The sequence below is a fragment of the Corythoichthys intestinalis genome, chromosome 14 (genome assembly GCF_030265065.1).
Source record: "Corythoichthys intestinalis isolate RoL2023-P3 chromosome 14, ASM3026506v1, whole genome shotgun sequence".
Classification (NCBI taxonomy): Eukaryota; Metazoa; Chordata; class Actinopteri; order Syngnathiformes; family Syngnathidae; genus Corythoichthys; species Corythoichthys intestinalis.
In genome coordinates, this window is record NC_080408.1 from 35,548,140 (window position 1) to 35,571,906 (window position 23,767).

At 40.6% G+C, this 23,767-nt stretch overlaps 1 protein-coding gene across 4 annotated transcripts in view; it reads right to left on the reverse strand.

The window, feature by feature from the left end:
• Window positions 1-23,767, reverse strand: part of LOC130930327 (zinc finger protein 521-like) — a 234,135-nt gene that overhangs the window by 56,233 nt on the left and 154,135 nt on the right. The gene's annotated exons all lie outside the window — the stretch shown is intronic.

Below are 23,767 nucleotides of genomic sequence, written 5' to 3' on the forward strand. Positions count from 1 at the left end.
CAGTGGGGGCAAATAAGTATTTAGTCAACCACCAATTGTGCAAGTTCTCCTACTTGAAACGACTAGAGATGCCTGTAATTGTCAACATGGGTAAACCTCAACCATGAGAGACAGAATGTGGAAAAAAACAGAAAATCACGTTGTTTGATTTTTAAAGAATTTATTTCCAAATTAGAGTGGAAAATAAGTATTTGTTCACCTACAAACAAGCAAGACTTCTGGCTGTCAAAGAGGTCTAACTTCTTCTAACGAGGTCTAACGAGGTCTAACGAGGCTCCACTCGTTACCTGTATTAATAGCACATTTTTTAACTCATTATCGGTATAAGAGACACCTGTCCACAACATCAGTCAGTCACACTCCAAACTCCACTACGGCCAAGACCAAAGAGCTGTCGAAGGACACCAGAGAGAAAATTGTAGACCTGCACCAGGCTGGAAAGACTGAATCTGCAATAGGTAAAAAGCCTGGTGTAAAGAAATCAACTGTGGGATCAATTATTAGAACATGGAAGACATACAAGACCACTGATAATCTCCCTCGATCTGGGGCTCCATGCAAGATCTCACCCTGTGGCGTCAAAATGGTAACAAGAACGGTGAGCAAAAATCCCAAAACCACAAGGGGGGACCTAGTGAATGACCTACAGAGAGCTGGGACCACGGTAACAAAGGATACTATCAGTAACACAATGTGCCACCAGGGACTCAAATCCTGCACTGCCAGGCGTGTCCCCCTGCTGAAGAAAGTACATGTCCGGGCCCGTCTGCAGTTCGCTAGAGAGCATTTGGATGATCCATAAGAGGACTGGGAGAATGTGTTATGGTCAGATGAAACCAAAATAGAACTTTTTGGTAGAAACACAGGTTCTCGTGTTTGGAGGAGAAAGAATACTGAATTGCATCCGAAGAACACCATAATCACTGTGAAGCATGGAGGTGGAAACATCATGCTTTGGGGCTGTTTTTCTGCAAAGGGACCAGGACGACTGATCTGTGTAAAGGAAATGAATGGGGCCATGTATCGAGAGATTTTGAGTGAAAATCTCCTTCCATCAGCAAGGGCATTGAAGATGAGACGTGGCTGGGTCTTTTAGCATGACAATGATCCCAAACACACAGCCAGGGCAACAAAGGAGTGGCTTCGTAAGAAGCATTTCAAGGTCCTGGAGTGGCCTAGCCAGTCTCCAGATCTCAACCCCATAGAAAATCTGTGGAGGAGTTGAAAGTCCGTGTTGTCCAACGACAGCCCCAAAACATCACTGCTCTAGAGGAGATCTGCATGGAGGAATGGGCCAAAATAACAGCAACAGTGTGTGAAAAGCTTGTGAAGAGTTACAGAAAACGTTTGGCCTCCGTTATTGCCAACAAAAGGTACGTAACAAAGTATTGAGATGAACTTTTGGTAGTGACCAAATACTTATTTTCCACCACGATTTGCAAACAAATTCTTTAAAAATCAATGTGATTTTCTTTTTTTTTTCTTCTTTTTTTTTTTTTTCCCCCACATTCTGTCTTTCATGGTTGAGGTTTACCCATGTTGACAATTACAGGCCTCTCTAATATTTTCAAGTGGGAGAACTTGCACAATTAGTGGTTGACTAAATACTTATTTTTCCCACTGTACATCATTAATAACTTATGGATGATGATTTTATTGCAGGCTGGAGCCCAGTCAAGTCGCCACTGGAGTTGTAGTAGTTGTTATTGTAGTACAGTGGTACCGCTACATACGAAGTTAATTCGTCCCAGGACCTTGTTTGTAAATCGTAATGGTTGTATGTCAAGCAGAATTTTCCCATAAAGATTTATAATCCCATTAATTTGTTTCACAGCCTGAAAATCTACACTAAATCCTTAATAAATGCTGCTGGTACTATTGCAAGTAGCAATTACAAAAAGCAAAACAAATAAATTATTGAATAAAATTTGAAATAATAATATAATAATAGTAATAATAATAATAATATTACCTGTAATAATGTAACAAATGGGGTTCAAATGTGACAGATGCGTTTTGTGTGGTGGACCTGAACGCACTTGCGCAGCTGACTTGACAGAGTGAGGGAGGGAGGACTTTTTACTTTGTTCAGCTGGGGCGGACAATAGGTATGTTGTTTTGCACAAGTTCTGAAATAAATGATTAAAAACCTGACAAAGCTGGTGATTTTTTGGTGATGTTACCACAGTAATAATCGTCAACTAACTAATAAAGGGTTTACGAGATCAGAGGTGGTCGACGGCCGTATTTTCAAGTCAGTTCATGGACGTGCCCACCATGCTCATTTTTTTTTTTTTTTTAATCATTCCAATCATTTCAATGGTAAGCCTCACCTTTTTCCTTTTTTGGCCAGCTACACTAACATTCTTGGAACCCGTGTTGATTTTTCTCGCAAGAAAATCCGCTGTGTGTCAGTCTTGCGGCAAAACAAACTAACTGCGGCGCTGTCATAAATCGTCGTATTTCGAGCATGTTGTGGCAAGCCAAATTTCACGTCGGATGTCAAAAAGATCATGTGTCGAAGCGATCATTGAGGTACCACTGTAGTAGTTTTTGTTGTGTACACAATTATTTTGAGCTATTCCTGTTATTTGTGGGTGATTTACAGTGAATTTGCTAGGTATATTCTAGCAATGTATACACATCAATGTCCGGGCTCCGATTTTTTAGGTTTTAGTAACAGGTTTGTTAATTCCAGATTTATTGGTGCCTAGGTTGCCTCTTAATTTTGGGCCAACCTGTAGACGGCATGCGCGTACAGCACTTTAGCTAAAGCCCTTGTCACATTAGCGGTAGCATCACGCAGTCTGTTGCGGCACTGAATGTTTGTGACCATTTTGAATGGAGCGGAAAAGCGACAGTGAATTTGCCATGGAGGGAATGCTCCAGTCGGGGAGAGTACGGATTATGATTTAACCAATAGAAGGCAGCCTTCAGCCTGTAATAGCACAGTAGTGCTTGTTAATGAAGGCCTGAAAGAAAGTGAAATATTAACCATTACAACACGAATCACTTTACTCATTTGATTTTATTGTCGGTGATAGACGTTTAATGGGGGAGCTGACAGGATGGATTGGACGTTTGTCACTGTCAGTGGCACTGAAACATGATCAATCACATGCAGCCCCTTCCAAATCAGATGGACTGGACTTCTATTTCTGTCAATTTCAGCAAATATGTCTTCTTCTTTTCCTTTTTGGCTTTTCCCTTCAGGGGTCGCCATAGCGAATCAATTGTCTCTATCTAACCCTGTCCTCTGTATCCTCTGCTCTCACACCATCTACCTTCATGTGCTCATTAACTACACAGAGATGAAGATGCAGATGTTTTCTTTGGGAGTGACCAGGATGGATGGGATCAGGAATGAGCATATCAGAGGGACAGCACATGTTAGAGGATTTGGAGATAAAGTCAGAGAGGCCAGGCTGAGATTGCTTGGGCATGTCCAGAGGAGAAATTGGGAGCATGTTGGCAAAAGTATGCTGAATTTCAAAATGCCAGGCAGAAGGACGACCAAAGAGGAGGTTCATGGATGGATAATTTAAATATTCCCATGAGATAGCTAAGTGACTATTTTTGATGATTTAGTTATTATTTCATCTAGTTATTATTACATGTTTTTAAATTATCATTATGAATTATTGTATTTTCCAATACTTTTTTTGAATTAATATATAAATTCATAACTTCATGATAAAACAAAATTGATAAAATTAAAATGAGTAAAAACAAAAATACACTGGTTATGGCCGCCAATAACACTCTAAAGTTGATTTTCTAAAAAAAAACATTTCATTATTAGTTTATAAATTAGTTAAATGTTAGTAAAACCAAAATTAAATTAAAAAAAATGAATAAAAACAGAAACTCTGGTTATACAAACCAACAAACCAACAACACGATAAAACTTTTTGCTTTTCTTTATTTCATCGTACTTAACTTATTGGCTGCCATTGACAGCGATAACCATCCAAGTCATCTAAACTGGGAGGACTGGCATATAAAAGCTCACATGCCGTTTACGGCACAAGAGGTCCAATCCATTTTGACTGGTGCTTCTAGTCAAGAAGAATTGGAATTCTCGCGCTGTGAATGGTATGCAGTAAATTAAATGAGTGCCCTATAAAGGGTTAATGTTATTAACACCACCAAAACTCATCTCATGGAACACGCCACATCTCTCCTTTACAACTTGGATGACATCTCGGCCCAGAAAAGCACAGATGCCCCATTTATCGTCTCTGCTTTGTCACATTGGAATACATCAATTTGCCACGTGGCTTAAATCATTTAGACAAACTCCGCACATTCATTTTTCAGCACAAAAAATCTTGCTGTGTCAGCCTTGTGCAGAACAACCCATCTCCAGCATGTCGATGAAAAGCCTATATAGTCTGCTATGTGGCCAGACTGCTTCTCTATTCAACTCCCACTGATCAGCTATTCCTACAAAAAGGCATTGATACAACAGGAATGTATTTTTAGGGTCAATTCAAGGTCTCAGGTGAATGAAAATTATTTTGACCTGCAATACACTTTTTAAGGACTGTAATGAAGGTTATATATGTTTTAGAAGTGGTTAAAAAACGTGTCAAAAAATGCATTTTTGAATGAAAATATTACTTTTTAGCTAAATTATCCCAAAATTACACTTCCACTTGACGAACTGTTTTGGATTGGAGCAGAAAAAAAGAGAAAACTAATACATTGACTACATTTTATTTGTATTTTTCAATTCAATTTAGAAGTTAAGTTGAAATCTATATTTTTATGATCACAACTGTGCCATCTTCAACCAATGTCTTTATTTGTTAGTGAAGGATAAATTTAGATGAAAACAACATTTAAGCAGGGCTGGCCCAGCCTATACGCAGACTATGCAGCTGCTTAGGGCCCCTGACCACTAGGGGGCCCCCAATCTAGCAATTGTTTAATTTGTGTTCTATTTTGTTTACTACAGTTTGCTGTTTTTGACTTTTGTGAGTTTTGAGACTTGATTACAAGCTTAAAAAATAAAAGTTCTTCCTTAACTTCTTTCTCTCCTCTTTTCGAAAAAGGTTTGGCGCTGTCTACTGTAAGTACTGACAATCATTTGGGGTGGGAAGTTTGAAGTATGCAGTGCAACAAAATCTTATTAAGATACAAAATATGGACGTATGGGTTGGATTGCATGTATGGGTTTCACAGTACACTGTGACGGAATGGTGGGCCAAAAATATGGGCCCCTTTGCAATATTTTGCTTAAGGCCCCCAAATGGCCTGGGCCGGCCCTGCATTGAAGCAACACTTGTCTATAGTTGGTGTTTGGTCGGGGGATGGGGGGGTCATCACGCCAGCGAGTGAAACCTGGGCCAATGTTTATTCTGTATGTCCTGGTAGCCTCTCTTTTTTTTCCACCTGAGACAAAACTTTTTGTCTCTTGTTGCTCTGCCATCTTTGCTGCATTCACACGAAAGCGTTCGCATTGACTTCCATCTTTATAATGAATGGGGAAAGGGCGAAGTGACGTATGCCGTAAAGTAGTCAGCACATTCGTACTTTTTTTTGTGTGCAGTGGTCCTGCCACCCTCCTCAAAGTTAATTAGTTAAAGATATACAGTGGGGAGAACAAGTATTCGATACACTACCAATGGGTTTTCCCATTGGCAGTGTATCAAATACTTGTTCTCCCCACTGTAAAAAAGGTGTCATTCAACTAGTTGTCAGTCGACATACAGTATTAACACAAATGTTATGAAACTATTTTATATAGGTTGAAAAATTAAATAGTGTTGCTTTAACTCATTCACTGTTGTTAATGGCATAAGACATTTGAACTGGGAGAGCTTTTAGTGAATTATCACGGCTAGCCCTCAAAGGTTTATATGGGTTGCAAGTCTATGGCTGCCAATGAACCTATTGCAAAGGCCCACCCTCTTGGAAAACTTACGTATGGAGTTCAAATTTCAGAATGTGTACTTTTTTGTTGTTACTGTTGTTGTTGTTTTTTTAAATGAATTTTGTCGAGAAGCAGTCAGCGAGGGTTGCAGTATGCAGTGGAGTGGTATCTCCATGGTAAACTTTACAGAGAATAGACCATTATTAGAATCGAGGCGAAATGCTATCACTCACAACCTAAAAACGAGAAACCCCACTGGCCAAATATCTAGCTTTAACGTTAGATAATTAGTAACGTTATGTCATGTGTTCTGTCAGATTTTTCTCCTGAAGCTTTTGTGGCGATGAATAAGCAGTCTTTTATATTTAGTTGGATTCTCAATATTAACCAGAGGTGCTAAATAAACAACTTACGACATTAACATACATGTGCAACAGCAATACAGTGAAAAAAAATGCTCAAGGCATTAACGTTTAGAGAGCAGCGTGCAGTTGAGTTGACCATAGCCACATGTGTGTGAGGAGAACTTTCCTTCGTGTGCGTCCATTACCAAACGTAACTACATATTCTTTTTTTTTTTTTTTTTTTTTTTTAATAGTAAGTCTGTGGTGTTTACTTTGGACTTTCAGTTCTGGGGTCTTGACAGCTTAGATTAGTTATATTCTATTTGTGTAGTGACAGGCTAGTAAACAAGTAGGCAGTCAAATATTAGCAAACTAACGGCAATAGATAAGTCTTTGTTTCTACTACATGCTAGCAATTATTTTATTTATTTTAGGGCTGTAAAAATTATGGTTAACGGGCGGTAATTAATCACATTAAAATATTTGACGCATTTAACGCACATGCCCCGCTCAAACAGATTAAAATGACAGCGCAGTGTCATGTCCATTTGTTACTTGTGTTTTCTGGTGTTTTGTCGCCCACTGCTGGCGCTTGGGTGCGACTGATTTTATGGGTTTCAGCAACATGAGCATTGTGTAATTATTGACATCAACAATGGCCAGCTACTAGTTTATTTTTTGTTTGAAAATTTTGCAAATTTTTTAAAAACGAAAACATTAAGAATGGTTTTAATGTAAAATTTCTATAACTTGTACTAACATTTATCTTTTAAGAACTACAAGTCTTTCTACCCATGGATCGCTTTAACAGAATGTTAATAATGTTGATGTTGATCTTGTGGATTTGTTATAATGAACAAATACAGTAGTTATGTACAGTATGTTGAATGTATATATCCGTCTTGTGTCATATCTTTCCATTCCAACAAAAATTTACAGAAAAATACGGCATATTTTAGAGATGGTTTGAATTGTGATTAATTACGATTAGTTAATTTTTAAGCTGTGATTAACTCGATTAAAAATTTTAATCGTTTGACAGCCCTAATTCTTTTTTTTTTTTTTTTTTTTTTTAAACAAATCGATCTTTAACTTACATTTGAGCAAGCATACGTGTCCTTGGAGACTGTCTTGAAATTCAGTTGTTTATGTGATCAATCTTATCCATAGCTTGCATTTTGCAAGCTTTCTTTTATACTTTGAAAAGGTACAAAAAAAAAATCCGCCCCCCAATCTTTCTGGGTACCTGGTGTCTGAATTAGAGCTACCTCTTGCTCAGCATTAAACCATCGGGTTTTTGCAATTTTAAAGTTAGAAAAAAAGATGTTTAAAGTAGGGCTGTCAAAATTATCGCGTTAACGGGCGTTAATTAATTTTTTAAATTAATCACGTTAAAATATTTGACGCAATTAACGCACATGCCCGCTCAGACAGATTTAAATGACAAACAGTAAAATGCTCACTTGTGTTTTACGGAGTTTTGCCGCCCTCTGCTGGCGCTTGGGTGTGACTGATTTTATAGGCTTCAGCAACCATGAGCATTGTGTAAGTAATTATTGACATCAACAATGGCGGGCTACTAGTTTATTTTTTGATTGAAAATTTTACAAATTTTATTAAAATGAAAACATTAAGAGGGGTTTTAATATAAAATTTCTATAACTTGTACTAACATTTATCTTTTAAGAACTACAAGTCTTTCTATCCATGGATCGCTTTAACAGAATGTTAATAATATTAATCCCATCTTGTTGATTTATTTTTATAATAAACAAATACAGTCCTTATGTACCGTATGTTGAATGTATATATCCATCTTGTGTCTTATCTTTCCATTCCAACAATAATTTACAGAAAAATATGGCATATTTTATAGATGGTTTGAATTGCAATTAATTGCGATTAATTACGATTAATTAATTTTTAAGCTGTATTAACTCGATTAAAAATTTTAATCGTTTGACAGCCCTAGTTTAAAGTCAAGACCACACAGTGCATCCCTATGCAACTCTTTGGTGTTTTCTTATTTGAGGGCATGGTTTTGCGATAGCTTCATTGCAATTGTTAAAAAATTGAGTTGTGAAAAATTTGTGATACTGTAATTGTGATCTTTGGAAATGTAAGATACAAATCAATATTTTTTGACAAGACAGAAAGAAAAATGCCAAAGTGTTGACAATCTTCAACTTTGCATGAAAAAAAAAAAAAAAAAAACTCATTACAATGAAAGGTAGTATTTTTTTTTCTCTTAAAAGTGTAGTACATCTTCATTCTCATGCCCGTGCCTTGGCATTGAAAGAGTTCATAATAGATGGATTGGGTAGCCTGACATGAAAAGCAGCTCACAGTAGTCCAATCAAAGTTTTAAATGGGCGAAAGCGTTGTTTGCTGCAGCCCACGCATTTGACAGATGAGCTAGAGCGGCCTAAATATAGGTCTGAGCGGAGCAGCCGGCATCAGCCAAGAAGAGGAAGAGGAGGAGGAGCCAGTCAGCACGAGCACGTCTGCCCCCTTTTGATCATCATTCACTTGGCCTGTGTGCGTATGAGTGTTGTGGAGTACGCTGAGGTCAAGCGTGCAGCAGGGTTCACTCATCTATACTGCCGCCATATGCGCAGCCCCTCGCTTGACCCGTGCGCACGACGCACTCCCGTCGGACCTGCTGCCCCGCTTCATTATGCAGAAAACTCAGCACCTGCCCAGCTGACCCGTGGACGTACATGTGTGTATTTGGGAACAGGTATATGGAGGCATAGTTGCAAGAAGCAAAAAATGCAACATGTTTTCAGATAAACCTCACACCGCAGAGCTTCATCCCTTTGGATCCAATCTGACAACGGAGAAAGTAACTTTACCCCAGGCCCTTCGATTTTCAGATTTATTTTTAAAACAGGTTATGTCATTTGTGTTATGTAAAATAAATAAACAGCTAGGTGCTTTTATGCTAACAAAACCACAGAGTAAGTCACACAGAGAATTCTCAAATCATCTTACAGTCAATTTCTACAAATAAAATGCTGTACAGGCACGTTAGCTTTGCTTTACTTCAGAATAGGTAATAGAATTCAATATATTGCAGCAGTTAGCAACATGAGGCTGGCTACCAAAAACGACTCTACTTTCATGCACAAAACTATTATTACGCGGTGTTTGTTGTCGTTTTATTATTATTAACTCTTTCAGTGCTAATGACGAGAATACCAACATGAATCCAAACACTGAGTTCCAATAACGACATTTTCGTCAATCACAGACAACACATATGATTAATGACCTTCTCCCTCGCGGTATTTTCATTCCTCTGCAGGACTATTACATGTCAGATGGCATTCACGCATGACAAGGTGCAAGTAGACACATGTAAGTAGAAAAACTCAGGATGACAGGTTGATGTCAGGATTAGCGATCAGGCAGCATTGAATAGAATGCCAATATACTCACACCCACAAAGGATTCACACAAATACTGGGTTCTACACCACACATGACTGATTTGTGTACACTCTATCCCTCCCAATAACTTATCTTTTTGACTCCCCCTCTCCTCTTTCTCCTTGGTCATCAGGCCCCCCACATGGTGTCAACTAGAAATACAACTAATTAACGATAGCACTTTCTCCTAATAAACGAGGCACGTTGAATGATCACAATGGAAGTACGTCATACTCCCACATGATACATTAAAACTGTTCAAACCAATCGGACACTCAGATCTCCATTCTCTGTTTCAATCAGCTGAACAGGACAGGTAAAAGAAAAAATGTACTATTTAAGTGTGGAAATGGAAAATTTCTTAGACCTTTGATAACGGAAATTATAATCTTGAAACACACACACAAAAAATTACACTACTTAAACGTTTGACGTCAGTTATACATAACACATAAACACTGAGAAGACTCAAACAAGTGCATGTGATAATGGGTCATAATGACGTCACAAAGAAGGGCGGCAAATTTGGAATACTCGCATTTGATTGGCTATAATAAAATAAAAGTGCAGGCATTGATAATATAAAAACGTCTGCCCATGTGTCAGGCGTAGTGATGTATCGGTCGCGAACGATTCGTTCTTTTTGAACGAATTGTTTTGGTGAACGAGACCGAACTAATCATCATCTGCACTGATTCGTTCTATGAAGGTGGTGCTTGTTCGCTGCGTGGGAGGGCGTTGAGCAAGCGGCAGTGTCTTCTGACATCGCACACGACCAATCAGACGCCAGCCTCATCGCGGGCAGGGGAGGGAGCGGAAACAGAATCAGGGCGTTTGTCACTCACGTCCACGTGTGGCCAATAAGCAGCCAGCGTGCAGGCAGGGGGGCAAGACTGAGTTTTGTCACTTCCCGTTCAGTGACTCGGTCCTCCGGTTCCTGACCTAGCTTGCTGCTAACTTGATTTTCCAGTAATGACTATGCGGTGAACGAATCAGAAAATGAAAGGAAATGACTTTGTCACATATTTGTTAACGTGGAGCCTATCAAATGCTGCTCAAACAGACAAAAACACCACACAAATCTAGCGAGCATTGTTTAGAGTAGTACTTTTCTCAACAAACTCGTGACTGCCTATGACGACATACTATCAAATTTACAGTAATTTAAAACACGGGTAGCTACGAGGCAAGCAAAAGCTGAGCTGCGGTCGCATGACGGCAGTGAAGCGGGCAGAGAACTGTCACTATATGGAGGCTTCATGGCAGCGATATTTACCTCATATGTGCACAGAAAAAAATATTTAGTATGATCACCATGATACTGATTTGCAATGAAACTGTATATACATGTCAATTTTTTCCCGAGTGTTTTATTTATTTTTTTTCGTGTCAGCGTGTCGGGTGTTGGTTGGTTTGACAAATTATGTCAATCCGTCCATCATGTGCTACTCAAGCGCCCAAAACAACGCACGCAGACACGGGAGATGTCGCAATATGTCTACATTTTTCTTAACAGACTAATGAGAGTAGAAAGGCGACATCGTAAAGAGCAAACAATTATTTCTCGTCAGCATTTGACGATCTGAGATGCGGGGACGACGGGAGCTGACCGGATTATTTTATTTATTAATACCAGTGCAAAAAAAACAATATGATCATCTTAATACTAAAAAACAAAAATACAACAGAGCGAGATGTAAATATGATGTGTTGGTCGTTCCATATTCAGAAATTAAACTTTCGATGTATTTTTATTTTCGTGACAGCAAACATGCTGTATATGTGATTGTATGTGTGATCAAGAACCTGCTAAAGAAAGTCCGTGCGCCCCCGCCCCCTACTCCTCTCACAAAAGGAAAATGTTTAACCGTGTCCTAAATCGAAATGCAAGCACGAGCCATGACTTTGAGCCCATAGAACTAGGACAGACGACGCGGAAGTTCTCCCTCGCTTTTGCAGCAGCAGGAGGGAGACGAGGCTGTCTGTGAAAGCAGAATGATACCGCCTGTCACTCATTTCTGAAACTACGACGAGTGGTCAATGTGGAAGAGAGGGAGGGACCAAGCAATGTCACTTCTCGTTCAGTTATACTGCGAAGCGGTCTTTGGTGATTCGTTCGGCAACGTCACTTCCCGTTCAGTAACCGAACGATTCGTTTGGGCGGGGAGGGAGATGAGGGGGGCGAACGATTCGTTGAACGATTTGTTTGAACGAATCTTTTTACTGAACGAACCGGAATGGATTCGTTTACTCAAGTGAACGACAAATCTCGTCACTAGTCAGGCGGCCACTCCCTGGAAATATTACCAACTTTGTCCACTATGACAGATCAAAAAAATGTGTAATTCTGTATTATTTCAATTCATACAACAATCCTTTCTGCTGGGATGCATATGATAAAGGTGTTGCTTTTCCTTCTAACTCATTCACTGCCTTTGACGGCGACAGACCACCAATCAGTGAATGATAATTGCTCCCAATTCAAATGGATTGGAAGCCTGTTATCGTTAATAGAAGCCAATGAGTTAATTATGAGGAAAAATCTTATTCAGTTCCACTGTATATTCTTCTTGTTGGGCTGAAGTCACTTCATCTCCCTCCCTTGTGAGACCCCAGTGGTATAACTGTGCAGATTCAGCACACAGTTCCAAGCTCACAGGGGGCCGTCAGCACCCCCCCATTCTTTGCCTCCAGAGTGTTGCAGGCTGCCATCGCTATGTCCCTTCACACTGCTAAGAAAATCCTTTAGATGACAACTTCTCTTGGGTTTGCTCCCTATAAGCATCTCTGACACGAGAAAAGTAAGCCCATCTGCATATCCACAGGGTCTCGCCTTCCTGGGGCTCATGCTTTATGTATTTCACAGCTCCTTAAAACACAAACGGCTAATATCCCTCCCAAGCGGAGTGAGGAGAAGTGGGAGAGGAAAAAGAAAGAACCATCTTCGCTGTTTACTTTTTTTCATCCAGGCTGAAGTTCATGTGCCGTTGAAGGTTGTTTGGGGAGTTGGAGCTCGCCGCTCTTGGGCTTGCATGGTTTAGTAAATCCTTTATGTAACAGGACAGAAGTTGCTGCATAGTCAATTCTGGAAGGCTAACACGGAAGTTGAAGCCTTCTGTGAATTCAATAGACATGACTTTATTTTGCTTGGGAGCGGACCAACTGACAGTGTGTAAAGTAGACTAAAGTAACTAAAGATGTTCCAGTTAATAACAGTACAAGCACACGCAGTGCAATTAATTTAAGACTCACATACAGCTCAAGCATCACAGATCATGCCGCTGATGATCTAGTAAGTTTATTTAGCTGAGTGGCAATTTAAGTTTGAGAATAAACATTTTAAAGGGGAGGGGTCTCACCATTTTTTTTTTAGGCCTATGGTATCATTATACAGCACATTTAGGTAACAATTTTACCTTGAGTTGATTTGTGAAAGCTATATATTTCATACACGCCATAATATAAACTTGTGTTTGCATCATGGCTGTCCCAGATGGCTGGAAATGGGACTCTCTTTCAGAAACTCACCCGCACCTTCTCTTTACCTCTCTCACTGTCTCCATACTCCAGTTTAGTTTCAGAGTCAGTACCTCTAGAATAGGCTGTTCAAGAAAAGATGGCAGAGCAGAGGAGGAGCTAGGAGGAAAAGGTGGATGCAGGTACCACCGAGCGTTTCATGAGCCCCATGGGCAGACAGGAGACACTCGACAATTTCTCCAAAATAGGGGACTGGTTCAGAAAGCTCCCCGACTTTTTTTTTTTTTTAATATATATAGCATGATTTAAAGCTCATAAAAGTAAAATTTTATTGAGCCCCCACCCCCATTTAAACCACATAAAAAAAACAAAGATGCAGATTCTTGACTCTTGACACCTTGTCCAATGCAGATTCTTGACTCTTGACAAGGTGATGATGCTGGGACTTTTGTTTGGTGCTGTTCCAGTGAGATTTACAAAGATGACTGCCTGAAGAAAACAAAATTTCCTCAGTCCTTGATGATATGGGGCTGCATGTCAGGCAAAGGCACTGGGGAGATGGCTGTGGTTAAATCTTCAATAAATGCACAAGTTTACATTGAAATTTTAGACAGCTTTCTTATCCCTTCAATTGAAAATATGTTTGTCATTTTCCAAGATGACAATGCATCATGCCACAGAGCTAAAACTGTTAAAGCATTCCTTGGAGAAAGACTCATCCAGTCAATGTCATGGCCTTCAAATAGCCCAGATCTATACCCTATTGAAAAACTGTGGTGGAAATTGAAAAAAAATGGTCCACAGCTAGGCTCTGACCTGCAAGGATGATCTGGTAACTGCAGTCAAAGAGAGTTGGCACCAAATTGATGAAGAATACTCGTCAAGTTCATGCGTCAGAGACTGCAAGCTGTCATAAAGGCCAGGGGTGGTGCTACTAAATACTAGAGATGTTTTAATTATTTCTTTTTGTGTTTCTCATGATTCCATATTTTTTTTCCCAGAATGGAGTGATTCCATATATATTTCCCCGCACTTGCTCTATAAAAGTAACATTTACTGACCACTACAATGATTTTTATTCATTTATTTTCTTTTTGCTTTTATTTGACTTTCACATTTAATTGTTAATAACCATCTCGGTGTGTGATATCCAGTGTTGTTAATCTTACTTTAAAAAAGTAATTAATTACAGTTACAAATTACTTCTCCCAAAAAGTAATTGCGTTAGTAACTCAGTTACCTGAATGTAAGAGTAATTAGTTACTTGGCAAAGTAACTGGTGATAATTTTCATGTTTTTTTTCTCTCAAAATAACCCCAAGATGGCGGCTGTTTACTAACACATCTAGTTCTTTATTATACATGTTGCTAATGCAGCCGTGTCTGTCATTTGCATCTAGTTCTGTATATATGTGATATCTACCGAAGCATCATATGGGCGTAGTTTGTAGGCTATTGGCTACAGTCAGGTATTATTAGAGCCACCTAGCATAGTAGCATCACGTTTGCAACGGCGTCACACTCCCTTGCCTCCTCCCCACTCCTGCTCTGCTCTCTCATCTCCGTGAGTCTGTCTTTCTCATTTTCTCGCGTCAGTCAACCAACATAGTAACGCATAGTAATACACGCCTTTCCCGCCTCAGTAACGGGAAAGGCCTCGGTAACGGGAAAGGCGTGACCAATCATATAGCAAGAATAACGGAACATCACTGTCAAGCACAGGCCCCCGAGCAGAGAGTGCAACCCGAGCCTATTGTGTACCTACAACAGTGCTAGACTTCCTATCCATTTTGACTGTGCCCTCCCAGTCAAAATGGATTAGACGACTATCGCTGTCAGTGGCAGCCAAATGAGCTTAATATTTGCATGGGTTGGCCAACATAAAGTCCCTCCAAACCATAACTGCAACGTGGCAGCCACAAAAATTTGTTTGACACATCTGTCGTAAAGGGACAGACAACACCTTTATCACGTGCACCCAACGGTACTCTAGAATAAATGAAAATAACAAGGAGTTTCATTTTTCTGATGTGTAATAGTGGAGAAAAACGTAAATAAAATCCAGCCACATTTTTAATGAATTCTGATACTTCAGTATTTTAGCTAGTCAAAAAATAATACAAAACAAATAAACTAAAAAATAAATAAATTAAAAAAAAAGAAAAAAAAAAATGAAAATTGTGCTCCATTACTATTTCCTATTTCGAATGTAAAATATCTTTCCAATCGCCCTCAAAGTTCCACTCGTTTTTCAAACAGGTTCACCTTTCGAATGTGTCAGCCCAGTGTTTTATTTTCACAATCACTTGAAGCATGTGGCGTTGGGAGTCGAGATGGATTTATGCTAATCACTGCTGTGTTGTTCTCTGAAGCTCACTCAGCTCGTGTGGCCAATGCAGCTCACCCAAATGATATTAAGAACATCAATCAAGGCACTCTTTTGCCGAAAGTAATGAGTAAACAAGGGAGGGAGAAAATTGGGAATATTTAGTAGGCAGCAGTGGGTTGTTTTGAGGGCACCCTAGAAATTAAAAGAGGTCTAATCGAACAAAACAGGTCAATGAGATTCCCAGAGTTTCAAATACCAAACCTTTCCTTGCTATCCTATTTATGAGCAATTTCACCTTTAGCTAGTTTACTTTCCGGCCTACCATCCGTCTCGTAATTTCCTGCTTGATTTAGGAGTTCTCAATTAATAAGGCTGGAAGATTTGGGTTTCGCCGGATTTTCTGCCGTATGTGTAAGCCTCTACGGGATTGGATGATAGCGCAGCCGACAGCTTCAGGCCTGTAAACAGTAGGTGGGTTTACTTCTCTCTTCTCTCCACGGGAACTATCCATTAACAGATAATGGGGGGAAAATCAGAGTGATTAAGGCCCAGGGAATTATGGGTGAATACAAATTGACTCCACCTCTGTGTGATGTGCTCTCCTGAGGTAGAAATACTGTTCATAGAAACAAAGTAATTTCTGAAGTACTAGAGGGCCCATTAAGGCTCAGAGAATGCGGCGGATGGGGGGGAAGGAAGCTGGTGGGTGGGAGCGCAAAGGGATATACCCCCTCTGGACCAAAGCTGATTGGAGAACCGCTGCCAGTGGGGAACATTGCTAATATCTATTTCCTGCCTGCATAGTTAGGAGGACAGAGGGAAATGTGCAAAATTTTGCAAAGAAAGAAAGATTAAATCGAGCTACCTTGAAGTCACTCGCCCCCCCATTCAATCAGTGAATGTATCAGACAAATAGAAGAGGAAATCAAAGCAATTCAAAAAACTCAAAGTGGAAGCTCTGCTGTGTTTTGCCGGTGGGGGAGTGGGCATGTAAAAGAAATCTTTAGTGCGTGTGAAAGAAAAGTGGAGGCGAAGCAAGGTACCAAAGCCCTCATGTCAGGGCCTCAGGTTCATTGCATGCTTGATGCTGTGTTCTCCTGAGGGAGAAAGGAGGGTGAAGCTTTGACACGCCAGAGGTGGAGACACCCTTGCACAGTGAGAGCAAAGAATTCTGGGGTAACACATCTCTAGGAGAATGTCAGCTCTGATGCACGGCGGCTCGTCGGAGGTGCTAATCAGAGCAGAGCGGGTTCCTTCTAAGATCAGCCCACATTTGCTGGCCCGCAGCGTTTCCCCAGCTACAAGACCAAGCCCTAGATGACACTTTTTGGTGTCGACTTAAACATGCGTAATGCCTGAATGGATGTTACAAAAGGTTTTACACCAATGAAACAGCTTTTGAAACAAACAGAGTGAACTTGTTCCGATTCAACTGAGTAAAGGCCAGTAGCTAAAGCATAATAAATGACTTGCTTAAAAAAGCAGAACATAGCAATCCAAGCACTTTAAAGATCAATGCTGAAGTTGATGTAAAGCAAATATATTTTTGTAACGAGGTAGCTACTGAGGCCCACTGAGGACAAAGAGTGAGTGGGATTGAAAGAGAGCGATAGAGCTCCCTGATGCCACACAAATGCTATTCCACTCTTAAATGCTGTAATTTACCCTGCAACACATTTAAAAACTGACAAGGAATTAATTTCTCGGTTTCAACCAACACAAAGAACATAAAAAGTAAAGCAACATCTCCCATGTTGTAATGGTGGAGCATCACAGTGTGGAATTGATGGTCAAGTGACATTGCTGTGACTTTATTCCTTAAAGTACAGTGGTACCTCTACATATGAAGTTAATTTGTTTCACAACCTTGTTTGTAAATCGAAATGGTCGTATGTCAAGAAGGATTTTCTTATAATAGTAATAATACTAATAATACAGGGTATCACAAAAGTGAGTACACCCCTCGCATTTCTGCATTTAAGTATATCTTTTCATGGTACGACACTGAAAAAATGATACTTTGACACAATGACAAGTAGTCTGTGTGCAGCTTATACTATAATAGAGTTAATTTATTTCCCCCTCAAAATAACTCAAAATATAGCCATTAATATTTAAACCCCCTTGCAACAAAAGTCAGTACACTCCTATGAAAAAAACTACATCCCTAAATGTCCAAATCGAGTACTGCTTGTCATTTTCCCTCCAAAATGTCATGTGACTCATTACAGGAGTGCTGTCAGCATTGCTGCAGAGATTGAAGAGGTGGGGGGTCAGCCTGTTAGTGCTAAGACCATACGCCGCATTCTACATCAAATTGGTGTGCATAGCTGTCACCTCAGGATGAAGCTTCTTCTGAAGACGTTACACAAGAAAGCCCACAAACAGTTTGCTGATGACATGTCAACAAAGCACATGGATTACTGGAACCATGTCCTATGGTTTGATGAGACGGGCGGGCTCTCAAAGGCTAACTTTTAACCTACAGGCAACAAAAAAATCTGCAATTATTTAATCAATCAGCTCTAATGCAACCAAATCAAAAATCAGGCCCAGAGATCGAGAGATATTGGCTCATGCTACATAGTTTCAAGTTTCATTATAATCGGTTCATGTAATGGAGTAATACTTCAAAGTAAAGTATCCACAAGAAGAGGAAGAACAACAACTACTTACCGTAATTCTCGCACTTTAAGGCGCACCTGACTATAAACTGCCCCTCACAAAATTTGACACGAAAACGACATTTGTTCATAGATAGGCCACACTGGACTATAAGCCGCAGCTGTCTTCACAGTATTATGGGATATTTACACCAATAGATATTAACCGGTAAGACTTTATTTGACAGCGATATCATAAGACTGTCATAAGACCAAATAAACCAACGTGAAGCTTTGCAGCCAATTGGTTCAAGGCTTCATTCAGAAGCTTCATTTGACCATCACAGCTCCCTTGGAGTAGACAGTCAACCTCTGCTGCCACCTGCTCTCGACAAGGTTGTAATCTCACATGCCTCCTAGCATGCATTGCATCGGTACAAATGTAAATAATCAAAATTCATGTTCTGCGCTAATTATTTCTTCAGTTACTGTTCCAGTTGTTTCATTAATTGCTAGTTTTGCTATTTCATAACACATTATTTGACAGTGGCGCCATAAGACTTTCATTAGACAATCATAATTATGACGTCACACTGTCATGAGCAATAAATAATGCTTATAACAGGTGTCATTTGGTGTTATGGATGTAAAACACCGAGATGGAGTTAGTGACATAATACGACGGATGACACTTAATGACATCTGTCATAAGCATTCAGTAATGCCCATGATAGTGTCATGTCATAATATGTCGCCGCTGTCAGATAAAGTGTTACCTATTAACCCAAATAAATCAACAAATAAGCCACACTGGACTACAAGCCGCAGGATTCAAAATAAAGGAAAAAAGTAGCGGCTTATAGTCTGAAAATTACAATAGGTCGTGACTTTAAAGGCCTTCAAACTGGAAAAAACAAACAAACAAACAAACATGCAAGCAAACAAAAACCCTACAAGCTGAATGCAAGCGCCAAATCAGGCCAAAAATAGGATAACACACACCCAAATCGGACCTATTCCAAAAGTTAACAGGAGGGAAGTGTCCCGATTACAGTCCCGCTACCTTGGATGGAGGGAAAAAAAAAGTCTCATTGTCAACTCAGCTACCACAGGTGCCTCAATTCAATCACCATTCAATCAGCTCTACAGAGTCCTTCAAACTGACACCCCTTTATCCTACTTCTGATACACCATTTATCCCAGAAATATACTGTATTTCCCTTTAAACCAGATTGAGCTCAAGTTCATTAGCTTGAAGACACCGAATACCAGAGAAACAGGTTAAGTACAAACAATAACAGTCCACCTTTCACAGGTAATCCATTCTACACAGTGACCAATCAGTCTACACACTGTCTTAAGTTTTTCCTCTCAGCCTTCCCATTTCTGACATCATTGTCATAAAACCAAACAAAGCGATAGCCCAAAATGCAAATGTGACCTCACGGTGGCCAAAACCACCCCACTTGATTCCATTTGTCAGACCTGCTTAAATGGAGCAATTCCCTCAACCCTGACTTGAACTCATGACTTCTGGCTCGTGACAGTCTTCAAAGCGAGAACAAAGCCAAAATAAACGTTTTCTGGCCAGCAAACTACAGATTGAGGTGTGAGTCTAAGTGAGTCTCTTTCAAGTGAGTGAGCGGCCTGAATGTAAAAAGTTAATTACTGGCTCATGCCCGTCTTTTTTTCTCTCGCGAGCTTCAATGAAGCATTGTCAGGCTGAGGTATGTGGCTCCACCGGCTCTGTGGTCCGCACAAAGGATCAGGGAAGGGGGAGCGATTCAGAGAGGCCCCTTGGCTGGGCTCGCCGCATGGAACTCTGTACAATTAGCCAGCCCCTACGTTCTCCCGGCTTATAATTATCAGCGCTCGCCTTAATTGACTCCCCGAGCCTGCTGCAGAGGGACCCCCCACCCCACCTCCATCCTCACTACCGCCAATAACACCTTCCCCCCTCTCGCTCGACGCAGGCCGCCGAGCGCCACGCCGGGATCTCCAAAGTCATTTAGGAAAGCGCTCATATTTTCGGAATGGAAAAAAAGAGGGGAACATTTGGCGGCAGAGTATTCATCATCAGGTGTCTAGAGGTTTTCCTTAATAGAAAAGCCGAGTCCCACTGAGTGCGCTCCGTGTAGCGGCCAGCCACGCATGCTCAGGACCAGCAAGCTGCCTTTCGCAGCGGGCCGCGAGACATTTGCATAATTTTATATAACACAGGAGCCCGCACTGGAAATTTAATACACCTCAGCAAATACCAGACAGGCGTTTTGCATAATTTTTTTCTCTCATTCTGTACCTTGCTTCTTCACACCATGTTTCTCTCCTTGTCTTGTCTCACTGCCACTCTCCCATCGCCCACCCCTCCGATCCCACCACCGAGCTTGCACTCTCCCGTCGCCCCACGGAGCGGCTCCCGCTTGGAGAGGAGGAAGTTCATTACCTCAGCTAAATCAGAATTAGTCCCTTCATTTTGACGGGGCGAACTTCATTAGAAAGGCCCTTCCTTAATCCAGCCGGGAGAACTGATGAATCTACATGGGGGCAATCATTTGCTTCACACAGCACATTCAGCTACTTCCTCCCCAGTGCTCCATTCTCTTCTTTTCTCTGTCTGTATACACTTACCATCACATTTTTATTGGATCGACAGCAAAAAAATGGAGAAAGGCAAACACCTGCATATAATTAACTCATGGCAGGGTGTAGAGGATGACTTATGTTGCATGGAATGTCCCGTCTCCCCGAAAGGATTCGAGGGCCTCTGGAGGAGCCGCAATGGATTTGGCCGGTGCTCAAACACAGGCTGAGCGAGCAAAGGGGCTGAGGTAACCGCTGAGACCATTTTACAATGCCATCACTAATGCTGCATTCTGGGGAGGTAGGATTGTAGGATATAGCTTCAAACCCTTCCAGGTGAAAACAAACAAAACATGCCTTGTTTTGTACTTAGTTAATGTAGGTTAATTTTGATGATCCCACACGCCCTGGTTGCCTTTTTGTTTCCATGCCTGCCTTGCCTTCTTGATTTCCTGCACATGGGTCCCACTTTTTGCATCCACGGAAACACTTCTCCTTCAAAGATAATGAATCTTCCAGAACTGAAAGAAACAAAATTCAAGCAAACTGAGGAAAAACACAAGACACACCTGGACAAGGCACAAGCTAATGCGTGGAGTTGGCTGATGAAATCAGGTAGAAATGACCTAATCAGTAGTCAACACATGAAAACAACAAAACTTTAAAACAGGAACCCTAACGTGTAACCGTGTAACATGTACGTTTGTGCTTCATGGACATCAAAAGAATTCTGCGTTCAATAAATACAGCATGTGCAAAATAAAAAGGAGAGGAACAAGGTCTTGTTTTATCAAGCTGAAATCCACTTATTGTTTCCCACAAGGTGCATACCCCGTCATTTTCAGGCAAATCAAGCTTTCAAAGAGATTTATTCTGATTTTCTTTCCGAGCTAGACAGAGGGAGGAGATGGGAATAAGGACAGACAGCCCCTGACTGCCATACCACGGCGTCTGGTGTCAAACAGATGTGCAGCTTGGCAGCTCTCTCCTTCAAAACAGAGAGCCCGTGGATTTCAGGGAGGTGTCGACTCCATCTTCCCTCCCACTTTTTCCCGCTCCCCCGACAGTCCCGATTCCCAATGCCGGGCGCCTGCGGTCTCAGAGTCCTCATCACCTCCACGCAGGAGTCTTCTGACTTGTAATCTCGTGCCTGGCCCGTGAAGCCCCGCGTGGTTACCCCCTACTTCTGCGGCTGATGGCTAAATTGGAATGGCGCACCCTGCTGGTCCTGAGAGTTCTGAACACTCAGCGGGTAGTCTTGTGACGAGGAGGCGGCCCTCTCTCTCGCGTACTACCTTACATATGGCGGACTTTCACTCTAGCTGCGAGCTGCAATATCCATGTACTGACACACGCTGAGAATAAAAGGCACAATCACGTACCCGCAAAAACGCTTCTCGCAAATCACAACCTCACGAACATACTGTTCCCATGGACAGTATGCTTTACATGTTATTTGCAAGTACAGTGATCCCTCGTTTTTCACAGCTAATGTGGACCAGAACCCGCCACGATAATTAAAAAAACACGGGGTAGCGCACCTCTTCCACACCGCCCCTCCCCAATTTTTTTGTGTGTGTGTGTGTGTGTGTGTGTTCAATGTATTTATTCGGATTTAGCATTGGAAAGAGATTCAAATAAGACATGTTTTTTCACTTTTTTTCCCCAAAGTATAATTAAAAATATATATATCACTTCAAATGTAATAATTATGATAAGTTTTAAACATGTTACTGTCCCACCAAATTATTTTCAAACAAGAACAAAGTAACAAATGAGCAAATGCTTGGTTTTATTAAATGCTTCATTGAATGAGTCCACTGAAATCCGCTTAAGCTGCTCACTAACACACAATGAGTTGTCACAGCAACTGTTTAACAAGTTGATCGACGCATGCAGCGCTTTGAAGATCGTGTCTCTGGCAAGATCAAACCCAACATCTGTCAATCATCGTTAACTTTAATAGCCAACTCCAATGCATTGCAACCGGCTCGGGATAGCTCATCTGTATTGTTTTTTTTTTTTTTTCAATTAGAAAAAAAAAAAGCTAAGTTTGAAGCGCGAAGTAGTGAGGGATCACTGTATTATTATTTATAAATATATAGAAAATATAATATATATACTTCCACTGAAAACATTCTGACAGAATGACCTAGGAAATATCCGAAAGGTCAAAAGAAGTGAGATTGATTGCATTGCATGAATTCACTGCTAGCCCTCCCAGTACAAATAGAATGGACATCCATTGCTGTCAATGGCTCCCAATTGAATTAAAAGCCTGTTATGAAATAGTCCAGTGGACCTGAAGTCAACAGAGGCCCCCTCTCAAAGGAAGCAGGCGTCCATGGGGTCTGAGGGTGCAGAGGGAGCCAGAGACATGCCATACATTTCACTGCATTTAAAAGTTGTGGGTTTAAATGTCATGATTGTAGGATAGTATCTCCAAGGATGACGCTAGTGGAGGTTAGGGTTAGGGTTTTTTTTCCCTTACCTTGCACACAAACTATAAAGGCTAGGTGGACAAAAACAGGTGTCCACAATAATTACCTTAGGACGAGTAGGACCAATTTCCTTTTGCTAAAAGCTTTTTGAGGCTGGGTTGTTGCTACTGTTAAGAAAAAGGTACCAAGTCATTATATTGTAAAATCTCCAAACACAATTAAAGTGATATTATTATCACATAAGAAACACAGCACACGTTGGTAATGTCTCCAATACACAGAATTGTAATTGAAGATCCTGAATTTACAGTATCTAAATTTGCCCAGGAAAGTATCTGTGGATAGCGTGCTGTGTTGGTATACTGCACACTACAAGAGAACTAAACACACATTTCCTGAGTTTGCTTGATATATGCGCCTGTCACATTTTAAAAAAAGGTTTATGCGGGTCATTAAATGCATTCAAAGTCATGAAATGGATTTTGTAAAAATTCAGGCCTTAAAAGGCATTAAACTAAATGTTCGAGGCATTAAAAATTATGTTAACTTGACAGTTTTTTCATTTTGACATTATTTATTAGTGTTGTCTGGTATTATGTGGTAGTCGGGATGAGAGAACATAACATCATTACAGGATAAGAGAGCCGATACTATCGGCCACCCCGTAATATAGACCGATAAATGC